The sequence below is a fragment of the Amblyomma mixtum genome, chromosome 3, assembly GCF_055824585.1.
Source record: "Amblyomma mixtum isolate Tamu chromosome 3, ASM5582458v1, whole genome shotgun sequence".
Lineage (NCBI taxonomy): Eukaryota > Metazoa > Arthropoda > Arachnida > Ixodida > Ixodidae > Amblyomma > Amblyomma mixtum.
Window position 1 is genome coordinate 334053301 of NC_143014.1, and position 18825 is coordinate 334072125.

At 47.5% G+C, this 18825-nt stretch overlaps 1 pseudogene; it reads right to left on the minus strand.

The window, feature by feature from the left end:
- Positions 1-6401: 6401 nt before the first annotated feature.
- The window catches only part of LOC149356009 (uncharacterized), a 95813-nt pseudogene continuing 83389 nt past the window's right edge, over positions 6402-18825 (minus strand).

Sequence of the window (18825 nt, forward strand, 5' to 3'; positions counted from 1 at the left end):
CAACATCAAACGCTTTAGAGAAGTCTAAGATTATAGCATCTATCTGGTAGCCTTCATTAATTGTGTTAGCGATGTCATGAGTAATTTCAGCAAGCTGCGTTACTGTTGAAAGCCCTGTTCTGAAACCATGTTGTTTTTCATAAATGAGGTTATTATTTTCTAGATATGAGATTATGGCTTTAAAAATAATATGTTCCATCATTTTACAACTAGTGCTTGTTAACGATATCGGACGATAATTATTCAGTTCAGTTTTAGGACCCGATTTGTGTACAGGAATTATTTTGGCACAGCGCCAGTCATCTGGAATTACGAATGTTTGTAAAGATGTTGTGTAAATTTTATGCAGGTATTTAGACACCCAAACAGCGTATCGGACTAAAAATGTGTTTGAGATGGAATCAGGACCCGCTGATTTTTTTGTGTCAAGTGTTTGCAAAAGAGAAAAGATTCTATCTTCACTAATGATTAGTTCTGTCATGGGTTCCTTGATTGTGTATGCGGGTAGAGAAGCGTGAGAGGCTGTTCTGGTGAAAACGGACTGGAAAAACTTATTGAATTCATTTGCAATGTCATCAGGTTTACTTATGGTGTCACTGAAATCTGTAATGATGGAACCAGTTGACTGTTCTTCAGATAAGTAGCGCCAAAACTTATGAGGGTTGTGAGCCATGAAGGAAGGCAGCGTCAAATCAAAGAAGCGAGTTTTTGCATCTCGGATTTTGCTCTGTAAGCAGCTAACAAGACTTGCAATGTCATTCTTGTTTCCTTTTTTACGCCGTCGTTTTATTTTTCTTTGAAGTTGAATTATCCCGCGCGTTATCCACGGGTACTCCCTGTTTATGCGTTTTTTTCGAAGCGGAACGTATCTCTTTTCGCAAGTATTTACAATGTTTTTGAAACAGGACCATAGTTCACGCACATCGGTCAGTGCGCTGAATTCGGCAAAGCTGTTCTCAAGTGCATTTAGAATTGCAGGGTCATCTGCACGCTCGTAGTCTTTGACAAAGGTTGGCAGTGTTTTCTTTTTGCAAGTGACTGATATGGGGCATGACAGCACTAGCATGACAACACTAGAATAAATAAAATAAAAAGAATAAATAAATAAACAATGCTTGTGTAAAACTGTAAGCTTATCTATTTCAAGCAACTAATAATTTATTACATAAGGAAATGAGAGCTCAAGGAAGGGAAGGGAAAACTTTATTTACACTAATGGTTTTTCCTGCGGTTTGGGGGCATCTTCAGAGACCTCTTGGTTCTACCCCAAGGAGCCTTCTCTGTCGAAGTCGTCCGCCTCTAATCAGTGGTCGGTTGCCCTCAGTCCAGGGCTCCGCTGGCCACTGCCGCCCGTTGAGCTCGCTGCACCAGACCTTGTTGGTCTTCACAGCGGTCGCTGGACAGCAGAGTCTCCCACTGCTCCGCACTCGGGTTTTGTATTTTGGGGACCACGTGTATGTTTTGGCAGGCCCATGTGATGTGGTATAGAGTAGGTTTTTCGTCGCACCAGGGACATTTGTCCGTGTATATCGTAGGGTGCATTTTGTTTAGTATATGTAGGTTTGGGAAAGAGCCTGTTTGTAATTGTCTCCAAGTGACTGCTTCCTCTCTGCTGAGAGATTTGTGCGGTGGGGGATATCGCATTCTTCTCTCTCTATAGTTTTGTAGTATGGCCGAATATTCCCTGGGTGCTGGCGCGAGTTCGGCGGTCTCGTCGGATGCTCGGAAAGTAATGTATCCTCGAGCTATCCTGTCGGCCTCTTCGTTCCCTGCCACCCCCGTGTGCCCCGGTACCCACACAATTTTGTGTGGGATCTTGTCGTTTTGTTCTTCCTGGTTTTTAATTCTGTCGCTCGCTGCGAGGAGTATACGGAGCGCGTGACGACCTATCCTGCCATTCATGTAATTTCGGCAGGCTGTTTGAGAGTCCGTGAGTATTGTTAGTGACCGCCCGGTTCTATAGCCCTCCGCCACCGCTAGAGCAATGGCTACTTCCTCGGACTCTGCAGCTGTGCAGCCTCGGAGAGACGCGCTGGTCATTTCGCGTAAAGACGAATCGACCACCGCCGCTACAGCGATTTTGGTATCTCCTCCTCTCCAAGACGCGTCTGTATACACGGTCGTGGCTTGAGGAGCGTATGTTTTCTCAATGAATTCGGCCCTCGCTTCTCTTCTGCCTCGATGGAGGTTGGGATCCATCTTTTTTGGTATTGGAGCTACCTTGAGGGTCTTGCGAAGCTCGTCGGGGATCGTTGCCGTCCTCGACATTTCTCGCATCTGCTCGCGGTATCCGAGCCTCTGCAGGAGCGCTCTTCCAGTCGTTGTTTGCAACAGCCTGAGTTTTTGCGACTCAAGCTGCGCCTCTCGTAGCTCCTCAAAGGTGTTATGTAATCCCAGGGCCATGAGTTTTTCTGTAGACGTGTAGCGTGGTAGTCGGAGCGCTGTCTTATACGCTTTGCGTAGCAGGGCATCCGCTTGTTGTATTTTATTTCGTTTTTGTTGAGGCACTGGTAGGGTAGGCTGTACGTGATTCGACTAACTACTAGGCTTCTTACTAGTTTTACTGTGTCCTCTTCACGCATGCCATGTCGCCTGTTGGTGATGAGGGTGATCATGCGTGCGACTTGTAGCGTTGCTGCTTTCAGTAATGTAAAAGTGTGAGTACTGCGCTGGTTGGATTGAACCCACATGCCCAAAATTCTTATTGTTGTCTTTTCGGGTATGGGTGTCCCTTCTAGGTAGACGTTGAGTTTTAGGGCTTCGTTGGTTGGGACGGTCCGGTTTTGCTTGCCTCTCCAGACTCTCAGCAGTTCCGATTTCTCGGTCGAGCATGCGAGTCCTCTTTCTGCGAGGTATTGCTCTACACAAGAGGCCGCTTGCTGTAGCCTTTCTTCCTTCTCTCCGAGATAGCCCGTGTTTGTCCAGACTGTTATATCGTCAGCATACATTGCATGCCTGATGCCTTCGATGTTCTCTAGTTTTCGAGCTGGGCCTATCATAGCTATGTTGAAGAGTAGGGGTGAGATAACTGACCCTTGGGGTGTTCCCTTGTTTGGAGTGCGAATTTTGTCCGATCGAAAGTCTCCTATGCCGATGGTGGCAGTTCTATCGGACAGGAAGGCTTTGACGAAGCCGTGGATTCTGCGTCCGCCATCCAGGTTGTCTAGGCCTGTAAGGATCGCTTCGTGGCTGACGTTATCGAATGCCCCCTTGATGTCCAGGGCCATTATGACATTTTCTCCCGTCCGAGGTACGTTTCGCAGGACATATTCTTGTATTTGGAGGAGAACGTCCTGCGTCGAGAGGTTCGCTCTGAAGCCGAACATGGTATGTGGTACACAGTCGTTATCTTCCATGTAATTTTGAAGTCTTAAAGTTAGAACCCGTTCGTAAAGCTTGCCAAGGCACGACGTGAGTGATATGGGCCTGAGGTTTTCAATTTGTAGCTTTTTACCAGGTTTAGGTATCATTATTACTTCGGCGTGTTTCCAATCTTCGGGAACCGTTTCCGCCTCCCAATGTTTGTTAAGAAAGCTGACGAGCTCTTGTATGAGGTCGTCGCTCAGGTTGCGGATTAGGGCGTTGTCGATTCTGTCCGCTCCGGCTGCCGTGTTTCTGGTGGTGTTTCTTATGACCGCGTAAACCTCTTCCACAGTTATGGGGCGGTCGAGTTTCTCGTTTTCGGCTCCTCGATACGTTCCTTGGTATCGCGGGGGATTTTGATCGCCAAAACATTTTTCTCGTGCCTTCTCCAGTAGGGCGATGTCTGATCCCTCGAAGGAGTGGATGAATCTGTGGATTGCTTTATTGTTTTCTGATTTTATTTTGGTCGGATCGATTAGTGCTCTTAAGAGATTCCAGGTTCTGGCTGTGCCTAGAGTTCCCCTAAGCGAGTCGCTGAGTTGTTCCCAATTTTGTTTCGCGATTTCCATCGCGTATTCTTTCGCCTTTGCCGTAATTTCTGCTATCTTTAGTTTTAGTTTCCTGTTGTGTTTTTGCTTCCGCCATCTTTTGGCGAGACTGCGTCTCGCTTCCCATAGCCTGAGGAGGTGGGCGTCTACTTCGGGCGTTGCTGTCGTTCTCCTTAGACTTTTTGTGCATCGTTGTCGCGTTTCTCTCAGCATGCCGCTCCATTCCTCCAGTGATTGGATACCGCCTTCAGATTTCTTACAAGCCCCGCGAAACGCGTTCCAGTCAGTGATTTTCGCCTGTCCAATCTGGCGTCTTATGGTGTCGGATGCTATTCGTGTCCGGAGGAGAAAGTGATCGCTGCCTAGATTTTCCATCATGTTTTCCCACTGTGGCTCCCTGCTCTTCCTTACGAAGGTGAGGTCCGGGCATGTGTCCGTGCTCACGCTATTCCCGATTCTCGTGGGGGTCGCAGGATCTGTGATTAGACTGCAGCCAAAGTATTCCGCTACTTCCACTAATGTTCTTCCCTTGATGTCTTGTTTCTGGTATCCCCAACTCCTGTCCATGGCGTTGAAATCCCCTACGGTGATGAGCGCATTTTCTTTGGCCAGCTTGTGCGCTCCATAAAACAGTTCGAAAAGTTTGGCTTTTCTTTGTCTCGGCGGGCTGTACACATTCAGTAAAAACGTGCTGCGTCCCTTTCGCTTCTTCGGAATGAGTTCAACAAGCGCGTGTTCAATGTCGGTGTCGGCGATGGTATCGTGCCTGATGGTGGTAATGGTTTTGCTGACTAGGACGGCCGCTTTACCTTCGTTTTGACTCTCGTAAACCTCGTACCCTTGTAAGGTCGGCTTGATTCCAGTCTCTTGGAGCGCAATTACATCAGGAGGTGTGAGTTGTGTGTTTATATATTGTTTTAAGAGGGCCTGCTTTTTGCGGTAGCCTCTGCAGTTCTATTGCCAAATATATAAGTGTTCTTGTTCTTGCCGATACGTACTGATCATGTTTACGCGTTATTGCTGTTGCCTTGTTCGTTTGCGAAAGCTGTTAGCGCTGGACGGTTCTACGCTCTTTCCCTAATGTTTTCGGTATGTTTTTGTTTTCTAAAAGCGCTTCTGATCTCTGAGATCTGCCCTTGGAATTGTACTTGCATCTGTTGCATTTGCGACTGTATTTGCTGCATCATATCCTGCATCATCTGCTGCATCATCTGTTGCATTCGTGTTTCAAGGTCTCCTTCGTTCGATGCCTGTGGTTGTCGTTTTGGAAGGGAGCTCAAAAAAATCTTTTGGATCAAGAACAAAAACAACTGATTAACAAAGTACGTAAAAAGTGCCTTTGGTTCAAGTTTGATTTTATTGGGGGAGCAACTGTGTTCAGCCGCAGCTGATGATTTTTGTGCATATACTTGCTGTTCCAGGCACACAGGATTCTTACATGCTGTGATGCAAAGCTCTAAGAAGGAGCTAAAAAAATTGTAACAGAGACTCCCTTCAGGGGCCCTGCTGTCCTCTATGGGCTGGGAAAGGAGCCAAGAGCGCGTGTAGAGTTTTAGTGTTGATACAATGTAAAGGTTAACCAGTTCGGGGTTGTTGTGAAGCCTGAAGAGCCATGGCTGGCGTCTAGCCCTGATGGCATGTTCAGGTAAGTGGCCTGAAGAGGCATGACTCCATGTAGTCCTGATGCCACATTCAGGATTCATGTAAATGGCCTGATGAAGACATTTGCCCTTGTGTAACAAAACAAATTTACCTTCCAGAAATGATGAAGCGGAAGTCATTCTTCTAGAAATTTAGTCGACGTCAGAAGAAAGTAACAGAGAGGCTTTTACTTAAGTATTTAGTTGGCGAGAGAGAGGCGCACCTGAAGAAACACCGTAAGTACTGCACACAGATTCAAGTGTGTCTGCATGTCTTAGGCCTTGAAATGTGTCATTTTTTGTGTATTCCAATGCAGACTCAGTGACAATTCATGTTGCAAGCAATGATGAGTTCTTGGCAGCAGCAGTGCTGAAACTCAGAAACTTTTATTTTGAACATTATCTGAAAGCACTAGACGAGTGCACAAATGCCGGATAATGACAAGGTATAAAAGAAAGTTCAGACATGCAATAAAGTATTTTACAAAGAATAATTTTTGGACCAATGCACTCCCAACCGTCAGCGGGCACAATACAGCTTGCATGTCATTATCACTTCAAATCTTTTCAACATCACAAACACCAGCCTGACTACCCCACTTCAAGGCAAAGAACTCTCCCATATTCCTCCAATTAACCCAGTCCTATGCCAGCTTCGTCAATTTGATCTCTGAAATCTTCCTAATGTCATCTGCCCACTGCTATACTTGCCTTCCCTTGGAATCCACTCTGTCACTCTTATGGACCATGCTATCTTGCCTACTGATTTTCAGACCAACCATTCTGCTTTGCCTGTCCATGTCATCAATCATCCTTTGCAATTCGTCCCCGGGATTACTGAGATTGTCCTTCATCCCTTTGAAAATATTGAACTCTTCATATTGCTGATGACTGCTAGCACATGAAGGATTTCATCTGCATATGATGCCAACTCCTGTGAGATCTTATGTGAAATGATGGTAAATATTTTCAGCCACTGAATACCCCTTTCTACACGAATCCTCATAGAAGCAGTTAAATAGGTTACATTCACTTCTAATTCAGTGAATTGGGGACTGGTAGCAAAAGGAGGCATGACGAGGGTAGTATTCTGAACACCAACTCCTGTCTGAATTCCAGGAAAGCCCTTATCTCCCAGGACTATGTCTCCTGGCTCGAGCAAATTTATGAACCTAGATTCAATGGTAATTGTGGCATCCGTTGTTCGACCTCCAAAACCCTTTGACAAGAAAGTCACAATACAATTAAGGGCAATGCCAATAAGGTATTTTACCGTATGCCTCCCTTTGTAGCGGGAATACCTAAGGTTCTGCTTTTCAACTCCCGCTGGCACTTCAGTTTCCAATTACGTGCAGTCTATAATAACCCTGCAGTTGGGGTAGCGCTGCCTGAAGCTTGGTGGCAACGTGCTGAAGATAGCTTTACGTGATGGCCAGTAAAGCCAGTCTTTGCTTGCTGCAAAAATATCCACAAGAAGCCCTTTAAAGATGCGAGCTGCAGTTCTCCTGTGCACGCCGAACAAGACACCAAGCACTGAAAATGGCAGTGCGTGCTTCAGCTTAATTAAAAATAGAAGAAGCTTATCTTCAATTGACAATTCAGTCATCTTTCTAGGCACTGCTGGCAGTAAGCTGAACAACAAGGCAAAAATTTGAAATGTACGTAACTGCTGTCAAGTCATAAAATGCAGCCTCATCATTGCAAAGCGCACTGTACCCTGCAAAAAAAAGGCTGCTTGCACACTGGCCGATTGCTCTTTTTGCATTAATCTGGATGACAACTGCTGCCAAGATCTGTGGTGCACACTTCCCCGTGGCTGATGTATGAAGATGCATTTCCATGGCTCACTTCAAAAATAAAAGTGAAGTTTGTGCTTTAGCAAACGCCTGTTTCTTCGGTCATTGTTGACACCTGAAATGCAAAAGTGCACATAACTCACTTAAACGTTCACATTTAACATCCATCGCCAACAAAAGATTCTACATACATCAACACGGCGAAGACCAACTTCCTGTTCTGTTGCCGTGGTGCCACAATCTCCTGCCTGTTCAGTGTCGGGCTGGCTGTTATCATGTAAGGCCTCTGCATGCATGTCTGCTTCTGGTGGCTCTGTACGTTCCCCAGTGTCGGCAAGCTTTTCGTGCTCCTTCTGGCGCTCCCACCTCTTCCGCTTCCTAGTCGAGCGTGAAATAAGTTTAAAGGCAAGTGCAGACAACTCAAACTTAAAGAGTATCAAAATCATATGCACCAGCTTCAAGCTTGCGTCTCTTTAACGCTATCGTGCTTTTTTTCCGCGCGTGTACCGAAATTTCCATCTATTTTGCTTTATCTTCCTTCATAATAAAACCTCTGCAGCAATACACAGCGTACGTATTGCCGCACGCATAGAATCAACAAAATGCAGGTATTGTTTTTCCACCAATAAAACACATCCAGCAAACAACGCATCAACACTTACCTGGCATAGCGATCGTCAGAGAGAGCACCCGTTGAAGACTTGTACGCAGCCAGAAATATGGAAGGGTAGTAAGATGGGTGGCCCTCCTCATTCGCTTTCACGTTGCCGACGAAGTGTTTACGACATATTCTCGTGTGACGTGCTGGCATCCAATGTGTTCCATTGTTGCTGCGTATAGCGATTATTTTATTAGGCTTCACTCTGAAGTTAGCAACGAATATAACTGCAGGATGCAACTTACTTTTGCCGGCGAACAAGCGCGATCCAGCGATTACATCGGCGCAGTTCGTATAGCTTGCTTGGGAGACTGTAAAAGCGGGTCCCTGGTGAATTTACATGCGTGCTGTTGCAGCCGACCACGCAACAATTCGTATTTGGTCCCGGCATTCTTCGCACAAAGAGTACGCAGCCCAGCCGCGGCGATCGGACTGCATGCGAAGCTGACTGCCAATGCGTGCGACGGCGAGCGCATCCTGTCTCCGGTGCGCTGCTCGCCGCGAGAGGCGCCTCCGTCGGCGCCGGAGTTACGTTCGCCCGTTCCCTTATAGCGCTTGGGAAGGGCCTTGGGAATTTACCTTTAGGGAGTTTGGCGGAAGCTTGCACCGCGATCAGGAAAGGCCGGCGCCGTTTGTCAACCTTCGTGGACAGTTCCAGCTTTTTGGGGGGCTTATTCAGGTATGTATACCGCTCTATCTACGCTCACATTATTATTATAGTGGCGTATGCCGGCTTAGTCTTGCTCCTTTTGAAATAGAAAATTGGTTAGATCTACAGGTTAAATTATATAATGTGGTGCAGCTGTCGGTGCAGCATATCTGTGGCAGTATGATGCAAGACGCGTTTATCCCGCGCATCGTACTGTCGCGACTTGTTGAGTCGCGACAGCCTGTTCTGAGATTCTATGTCGAATCGGCACATTACGACTTTACGCTATCAAGTTGTCATAAAAGAGCGTTGCTGCATGGTAGCAGCTCGAGGTCTATTTTCATTTGTTTTGAGGACTTTTGCTTCTATGCTTGAAGTTGAAAAAAAAAATTACCAGCCTTTTCTCTGTCCCCGACGCAGGCCTAAAGCATATAACGCTTCATAATTAAAAAAGTTGCAGCCAGTTGTCGGACTGTATATTTAGGTACGTATTTGTGTACGCGATGAGGTTCGTTCTTTTTTTTTGCTTTTCCTGGCAGTCGGCGCTGCTGCACTATGAGTTTTCTGTAACCCATGGTGTTCTCGTTTAGCTTACCGGACGTCCGCCTCATCACATCGCAGTTACGTGAGCAGCGATTGAAAACTGACTGCATTTTTAATTGATTCCATCCTTACGCGTAATTTCTGGCTTCCAAAAAAGATAAACAGTTTCCTAAAACCGGCTACAAAGCGCACATGCCTAAGAAGAGGAGAATCTCGAGGTACGATATCTTAGTATTTCATCCCGACTTACATTTGTGTCAGTGCATCCGTTCAATCACACTTTTTGCTTCTTAGCTTTTCCCGGTCGCTACCAGATGGCACTACCGCTGCAGAAATTAGTCCAGCCCGTCCCGACAGCACGAACGCCGCCGATGTTCAACCATTCGGCGATGACTGTAGCCATCATTCCGAGCTGTCCCCACCATCTGCAGACTACTTCGCGGGCAAGTATTTTCAGGGTTTCCAACCAAAAAAAAGTCGCTAATCTGCTTTGCTAATAAAAATGCCTTGTTATATATTTATTCGGGAAAATGTGGTGGAAACTTGATCTCGCTTGTTTTAAAAACCATACACTGAAAATAGGAGAACGAGCGCGTTGTGAAAAGCAAAATGTGACCATACGTCTTTGATTTCATTTGTAGAAGCTCCAACACCGGGGCCTTCGCGTCAAACAGCAAGAGGAACCAGCTTTGAAGAAACAAGCAATGTGAATTCGCCAATTGCCTTCACGAATTCAAGAAACAGATCGAGGCCGGACGAGTCAGCGCTGTGCGAATGTCAATCGTTTCCAGCCCAAACCAACAGGTTCCCCAGAAACCGAGCGGTGGATCGTGCCAACGTGATAGCTTTGTCCGATTTCTTTGGCTCTTTTATGAAAGCAAGAGTCACGTAGTCTTGTGTGAGTAGTGCTGTCGACACTTCGATGAAAGAGGGGAGAATGCTGGAAGTATAGAACCAGCTTTTGTTAAGGCTGGTTTTAACAAATTGGAAAAAAAGCTATCGAGAAGTTCCAGTCACAGGAAAAGAGAAAACTTCACTTGGCCTCCGTGAACCGAAACTTGTCATGCCAGGCAGGCATTCCTGTTTTGCGTCTCCTTTCGTAGCATTACAACAAACAGCGGGAGGAGGCCAGGGCAGCACTTCGTGTCATAGTTAGCTCTGTGTGCCACCTCTGCTGCACAGGTAAAGCTCTTCGAGGACGAGGTAAATGTGATGGAAGTTTGCTCGATTTCCTCGACGTGAGATCGGAGGATGTCCCAGTCCTTAAGACGTGGATGACTAAGAGAAATAAATGGGTGAGCGGTGATATGCAGAATGAGCTTATAGAGATTATAGCCAATAATGTGCAACGAGAAATTGTAGAGGACGTCAAGTCTAGTCCAATTTTTAGTATCATTGCTGATGGAACAACTGGTGTAAATGGTGACGAGCAGTTCACCTTTTGCGTGCGGTGGGTGCAGAGAGATAATCTCGAAATTCGGGAAGAGTATCTCGGCCTGTATAACGCGCCTGACAGTAGATACTCGGCCATCAAGGACGTGATTTGGCGCCTCGGCCTAGACTTTCGCTGTGTACGTGGCCTCTGCTTTGACGGGGCGGCGATTATGCCCGGTCGTTTTTCGGGTGTGCAAAAAAGATCAAGTGACTGCGAGCCACGGTCCTTATATTTCCATTGCAGTAATCACTGTTTAGCTCTGTTGCTGCAAGAGGCTAGCAGGGGTTGCGACCTAATTGGAGACGCTGTTAGCACTGCTAAGGACGTTTCCAACGCAGTCCTCGACTCCAAGAAGCGCAAAAGTGTTTATGCTAACATAATACTTTCTACAGGAGGCGATTCAGCTGTTGAGAGTGGATCGAGGCCAAATAACTTACTACCGCTTTGCCCAACGCGATGGATTTTTAGAGTCAAGTCGATGCAGAGATTCGTTGAGAATTACGCCAGAGTGCAAGAGACACTCAAGGAGCTCCTGCAGAAACCAGGCACATTGACCGAAAGCAGCAAGGCTATTTTTAGAGGTCACGATCGGTTTTCGCAGAGATTTGAAACCTTCTTAGGTATCCACATTTCCGTAGCCTTCTTTGGGCCTTGTGAAGAACTAGCAAGGGCTCTCCAGAGCTTAACATATTGAGCCGCAGGAGCAAAAAAAGGTAGAAGAGGCTCTCTGCGAAGCAATCTCCCAGTTGCGCTCTGAAACTGCGTTTGAGAAGCTGTGGCAGCACACGAGCGCTGCAGCAGCGCGCCTAAGCTTGAAGGAACCTCGTATGTCAAGGGCGGCAAAACCTGCTGCCAGTTGCACTTGACGTTAAGGCCGCGCTGCGCAAGGAGTATTTCGCTGCTGCCGACCGAATTAGAAGTGAAACAAAACAGCGTTTTGAGCAGCCGAGCATGGAACAGCTCGTAAAACTAAAAAACATCTTAACCAGCGCCGCAGGAGGTAGTCGGTATACAGCAGATCATTAGAGGCAGCTTTGGGAGTGCATGCAGTTGATTTTGACTTGTGCAGACTCTTGGGGCAGTTTATATTATTACCAACTCTTCTAAACGGTGCTGATTCTACTAGAACTCTGGGCATTTTGGAGATCCTACAAAGGAAATCGCAAAACATGCGCGAGTTGATGGATCAGGTCGTGAGGTATGTTCAGCTTCTCTTTTCCATACCAGCGTCTGTCGCTTCTGGGGAACGCTCTTTTAGTGCTCTGCGCAGAATAAAAACGTATTTGCGCAACCGATCGACTGAAAAGAGGTTATCACATCTTTTGATTTCGCATGTACCCAAAGAAAGAACGGCGCTCCTAAGTTTAGACGACGTCATCAGGGAGTTCGTGAGCAGAACAGCGGCGCGAGCCTAACCACCACTTAGAAAGAGCAGCAAATGTCCGAAATGTCTCCTGCTTGCGTGCATTATTGGTGACTGCATACATGTACTGTAGCGCGTTTGCTTGTATTGTGGTATTTAAACTGTTGTTTTATGTCATGGTTTTGTTCATGCGCGAATGCCTAAATGTGTAAATTTGTCAAATCTCGATAAATATGTGCACACTGAACATTCATTCTGTAGTTTTTGTCTTGTTAACGCTTGTATAATATGCACCAACTAGAAATCAAAGGAACATTGCGCAAGCAAAACAATTTTTTTTTCACGCAGTTAATTATTCTTTCTCGAGCCAAACTTGGATCGTAATATCTGAAAAACCTAAGTACATAAACAAAAAAACAAGCAAAAAAAACTTGTTCGCCTCACCGAGCCCAACCATACATATGCAATGAATGTATACGGCACTGCCATCAACGTTCATCAGCAGCCATGGTGTAATAGGCGCTACAGACAGATTTTGAGTATGATTGACGTCAGTCAAAATTATCACATCATTATTTCCAATGTGTTTAACGAAGGGCTCTTTCACCCATCCCGCCGCGGTGGCTCAGTGGTTACGGCGCTCGGCTGCTGGCCCGAAAGACGCGGGTTCGATCCCGGCCGCGGCGGCTGAATTTCGATGGAGGCGAAATTCTAGAGGCCCGTGTACTGTGCGATGTCAGTGCACGTTAAACAACCCCAGGTGGTCGAAATTTCCGGATTCCTTCACTACGGCGTCCCTCATAGCCCGACTCGCTTTGGGAAGTTAAACCCCAATAAACCACACCAAACTTTCACCCATCCACTTACAACAAAGTTATAAGCTTCAAGTGCCTTCCTGTTTTTGATTTGTTCCCTTGTAAAATAACTGCTGGCTCTTGTGACAAGAAAGTAGTATATGTCCGAAAAAATTCAAGGTCGGGCCAGTGTGATGGTCCTTTTACAAACTCAGCCGCAGTCAACTGCATTGTGTCGCACCCGCACCTTGCTAACTTCGCATCGTAGCGACGGCGATCATCGCCGCCCAGGGAAACGCGTAGTCGTGCTTCCCACTCCGTTTTGTAGTTGACGCCGCCATCATGGACGCACACAGGGCAAGTCAGTTGTTGTCAGAAGTAATTGAAACGCGCACAAAGTGTCGAACGTCGCATGACGGCAGGCGCGATTACAATGCGCCGAGTATAAAGAAAGCGCGCTTAACGTGCATGCGCGACAGCTAAAACAAGAAAAAACGGCCGCTCCAGTACTCGCTGAAGTACAAAGAGGGTACACACGGCCAGTTGAAATAACTTATACATCCACGAGAGGCAGCCAAAGCCGTCGACACGGTTAGCGTTGCTTGGAGGTGCTGCCTACTGCACTCGGAGGTCTGCTAGCCTGCACCACAAAACGGCACGCGTCGGCTTCCGCCGCAGGATGTGACGTCACGTGAATACATGCTATACAGATCCGTCAAGCCGCGACGTCACGAAGACGCGGTGGCGCTGATGTCAGCAGCGACTTTCGAACGGTAGGCAAAACAGGGTCCTCCCGGGCCGGGCCTACCGTAGCTGCCGTGGCTAGCAGCATAATGGCGCGGCTGCATTTTGCCCGAGCACTGCAGAAACACCATGTACTGACCAGTTGCGTCACCGTGGGATCCGCGCAGTAGCATAAAAAGGAAAACTAAATCAGTTTCGATAGGTTTCTCGCATATAAATAACGCAATAGGAAGCCGTATGAGGCTGTCTGGGTCTGGATCGACGCTTCCAGACTACAAAAGATTGGTAGCGGGGAATAAGTTACGCTCACTCGCCTAAGCAACAGCGCGGTAGACTTAAAAGAACGCAAGGAAAAACCAACACAGATTTAGCTGCGTCCGTAATTACTACCTGAAGCCGTTCAATGTGCACGGGGCACCGGCTGGCTCACTCGCGGCAAAGAATTACGCTCAGTTCCTCTCCACCTTTCCCTCATTAAAATTCCTTTCTCTCTCTACGCTCAGTTGTTGATAGCGCAGCATATTGTAACGTGTGTGGAATTTAGGAGCACATAAGGATGTGTTCTTTGCATTTAATACTAGCATGGGACTATTTTTTAATAGGAGCGACATATTTATATTTTATTCACATACAGAAGTCCGCTAAATTGCGTCGCTCTTGCACGGTGACGTTGGTATGTTTAGGACCCATTGTAACGTGTGTGAAAAGCGACGTAAGTGCCACTTTTTGTCGGGCTAGTTGGTGAGTCATGATCTTAGAAGAACCAGCGCAAGAGGACAGCGGGCAAGAATGGAGGAGGACGACACGGACAGAAGGGCTTCTGTCCTCCTTCATTCTTGCCCGTTGTCCTTTTGCCCTGGTTCTGAGATCACGTAAGTACGTTTACCTCTTTTCATTGTGTCATGTCTCAGAAACTCTTTCATGAGGCCGTGCGTGACCGCGCAGCTTGTTTGCAAGGAAATATTCGCGGCCGGCAATTGCCCGAGCTGCAGCGTTCTTTGGTCTTCGATTTTGTCATCGCATGGCAATAGCGGGCAAAGGATACTATAAAGCATGAGGAAACAATTGCGAGCAGGCTTTACTGCATCCAGCACGTAGTTTGCTGGCTATTGGTATATTGCAACCTGAGCCGCTGCGTCTTTCAAAGACCTGCGTTGCTCAGCAAACCAATTCAGTTGGTTAACTAACAGAAGCTGTCGGGGGAAACACTGTAAGGAGATAATGGGGATTAAGTGCAGCGCTAGCTGGAAACACACCGCAGGGCAGGTGTGTCAACAGACGGTGAGCGCTCGTCTGCTCGGCTGACACAATGCCAGTGCTTCTTCTCACCACTGTCCCGAAGTTCGATCGTGCTGGCTAGTACAGTGTGTCAAAGACTGGCGATTTTATTCAAATGTCTAGGCTAGAAATGAACGGCAGCAATGCTCACCATGCAGTACTCCGCTCCGAGCTATTTCCCAGAACACGCTGTACGTGGTCAGCGCGCGCCCGTGCACTTCGAGCTAGATTACAAAGTTACTAAGCACGGACGTGCACGTTCCTATGCACAGATTACGGACGTGAAGAAATCTGAAAATAATTGCCTTTCCGAGAGTTGCCATTGCGGGCTCCGCCCAAGAACACGCTGCACGTGGTAATAGTTTCGTAATTGTGTGCGTGTGCCGCTTCACTCTGAATATGGTTTTAGTTTTTTTCTTTTCCCCTTTTTCTCTGTCACCGGCCAAAGCACTCTTTTTAGTCACCCGCCCGTTTCAAAGGGAAGGAGACACTATCGTCGTCGTCGTCATCATCATCATCAATAAAAAGAAATGTACAAAGCATTTCTTCTTTCTAGCCTTTGTTTCTATTACTGTATGCGAATTTAGTGCTGTAGAAAAGTAACCAGATGTGTGAAATGAAAACATTTTCGTTTGTTTACTTTTGTTTTTAGCCTTTCTTTTCTGTACCGCAATGGTGTCGCAGTAAACGAACCCAAGCCCAGGGCCGCTGCGTGGAGGAGACCCCTATTCTGTCGTGTACGCGTCCGTATCATTGGGGCTCGCTATTTCTTTGGAGCCCCCAACCCCTGGGGCCCTCTATTATTCTAAATGGCCTGTGCGCTCTACGTCCGCATGCTTGCGGATCAGCACACAAAACGATCGTACGATGGCCCTTATTCGTCAAACGCTTTCCTCGGCTTTCCATTTCTCTTGCCGACTGGCTGCATCTCTCACCATCTCGTCCACCGCCTGTAAGCAATCGCGAAAGGATTTTATCAGATGGCCATCTGGCCGCACAGTTGAGTGCCAACTCCAAGGGCGCTTCCTGGGCGTGCGCCCCCAGCGTCGGCGTTCTTGTCGTACGCCGGAACGGGCGTCGAAAAGGGGCATGCATCTCCATGTCGCTGGTGCTGGCTGCCTCCCTCTCTCGAGTCGAAGAAAAGAATTTCAAGCCGTGAATAAAACTGGTGGGGGGCACTGAAACGACAAATTAAACCCCGAAGAAAAGTTGGGGGAACCCGAAAGAGGTTCAAGATATGAAAAAAAGGTTCACCGAGAGTCCCCCTGTCCTCCAATTGTTGTAAACCAGACCCGACTTCCGACGCCTACGCGAGCGCCCGTCCGCTGGAGCAGATATCTAGCACGGACAGATATCGGCGCCTTGCCGGGGCTCGCTGGCGTCTCCTGCAGTGCGCATGCGCAGACCGGTTCCGGCGTACGCCAAGAGCAGCGACGCCTGGGCGCGTACGCCCAGGAAGGGCCCTTGGAGTTGGCACTTTAGAGCGTCGGCCTGCGCGTTGACCTTGGGTCGCCCAACTACAGCGAACCGATGTCACGTCCAGAACACAGGCAAGTTTAGTGACAACTTCACGAAGTGCTCCTGCCTTGAACGAATGGCACTTTCCGTACGCGCTGTCAAATGACCAAAAAAGTGTTATTTATAAACGATGGCAGTGGCAATGAATATTGCAGTACCTTTCAAATATTAATTTGTTCTCGCGTAAATACTTAGAAAATACAATCTGATCGCAAACATAGCTACAACCCAGTTAAATTTCAGTTTTATTTGAACATCTGAATAAATGTGATCTAAAAAAAGCCTAACAATCCGATACCAGTAATACCTCTGCTGCACGGGCGTTTCAAGTGCCTTCCAATCGAATGTCATTCAACTCGGAAGCTTTTTAATATATTTGAAGCCTTTATCCAGCTTGGTACCGTATTTTCCCACAATTTCCAGTTTCATGGCTGTTTTGACGTCCGCCCACTATATCGCCGTCCGGGACTATTTCGACGTGTAATCGTCTTTTTCGCCTCTAGTTACTTAACTAATTACACCACAGCAACCAAATTTCACGAGCAGCAACATTTTACCACACTCTATCAAACGATCACATACAATCACTCTTTTGCTCCTAACTATTCCTCCAACGACGCAAGTGCTGCGGTCAAATCTTGCTGACACGAAACCGCCTACATAGCCAAGAAATGCTTTATCCATTAATATATTTATGAAGAGAATAAATCGTGGTTGTTTGGGTGGGCCCTCATTCCAGGCGCCCACCGCTCTTCCCGGTTCACCAGCCAACGCTGGTCTTCCGGATGTGAGCGGGACAGCGCCGCCTCTCAGTCCCCAGTTTTTGGGTGATAAATAAGTTCCCAGATTAATACGAAAGAAGAAGTTGTCGTGTTTGGTTTAGGTTTTGTCGTGTTTAAAGTCCCAAAGCGACTCAGGCTATGAGCGACGCCGCAGCGTAGGGAACCGGATAATTTCGGCCACCTAGGGCTTTTAAAAAAGAGAGAGCGAGCTCTGTAACAGAAAAACGTATATATTACCCGGCGTGTATATTCTTTGTTTTTTAAAAGTGCACTGGCATCGCACAGTACACGGGCCTCTAGCATTTCGCCTCCACCGAATTGCGACCGCCGCGGCCGGGATCGAACCCGCGTCTTTCGGGTCAGCAGCCGAGGACCTTAACCACTGCGCCATCGCGGCGGCGAAGTTCTCGTGTGATGGTATCGTTCGCTTCGGACGGTTGACAACTTGCAGGCCCGAACAGCATCATCGCTGAGGAAGATGAAGTGCTCGTGGCAGTAGCGTAGGCTGCGGGCGGTTCTGTTCGGTGCCATTCGTGCACTTTTTGCTTTCGCTTGTGAACATGACCACCGACGATCAGCAATATGACGTCCGCGCCTACTTCACGGACGACGAGTGGTCCAAGATGCCCGACATCTCGAAGCGACGCTATGCGAACATAAGGGAGAAGTATGAGGTGTTGCGCGCAGTCGGTGAGTGATTTCAAGTGCCCGTCCAACGAAGCTTTTCTTCCTGCATTACGGTGTCTAGGAATGTAGCATTCTCGTAGAGCTACAACGTACTCGAAACCTTGCAGGAAGTTAGCGTTCAGACAAGCAGCTCTGACAGATCTCGTACTTGACCAGAATCCCAGTGCATAGACAACAGAAGTCAATGCACAAGCTAAAGAGCGTGCACCGCAACTCGAATAGCATTGTTCGAACAAACAGCTGGCGCTGAGAAATAAACAGGCCTTCTGAGCCTGTAGTACCCATTACTAACAACACGGCAAAAAAAATCATGACACCGCCTATGAGGTGAAATTATGTTTCTGAGCTGGTTTTGGGGTTTGAGGCCCCAAAGCGACTCAGGCTATGAGCGAAGCCGTAGTGAAGGGCTCCGGAAATTTCGACCACCTGGGGTTCTTTAACATGCGCTGACATTGCAAGTACGCGGGCCTCTAGAATTTTGCCTCCATCGAAATTCCACCGCCACGGCTGGTATCGAACCCACATCTTTCGGGTCACCAGCCGAGCGCCACAACCACTGAGCCACCGCGGCGGCCGAGGCTATAGTTTTTAGTATGTTCCAAAGAGGTAAGTCGCCAGCGAAGGGTCATTGTTTTAGTCATTGTTTTTTGACTAACTTTCCATTTAGCTGCGAAACTGCAGTAGAGGGGTTGCACCAGCAGCATCTCAGGTTGGTGAAACGAACAAAGAACCCATGTCAAAGCTAATAAGTAGCCCTTAACTATATTCACATGCACGTGGCCAAGTACAGCCTTCCACTATTTGGTGTTCGCCGTCATTGGCGTCGCAGCTGACGCGTGCGCACGAAGAGTTCCGTGCCGCAGTGGGCGTGCAAATGCACAGAATAACTTGCACAAAAAGTCCAAGGGATTCAAGCGGAAAAGCGGTTGTCACTTAAGGCGGGGTAAGAGCATAACGAGGCACTGTGCCGCGATAATCACGTGGCAGCTCTTTGCACGCCACTGGAAGAGGACACGCTGTTTCATCG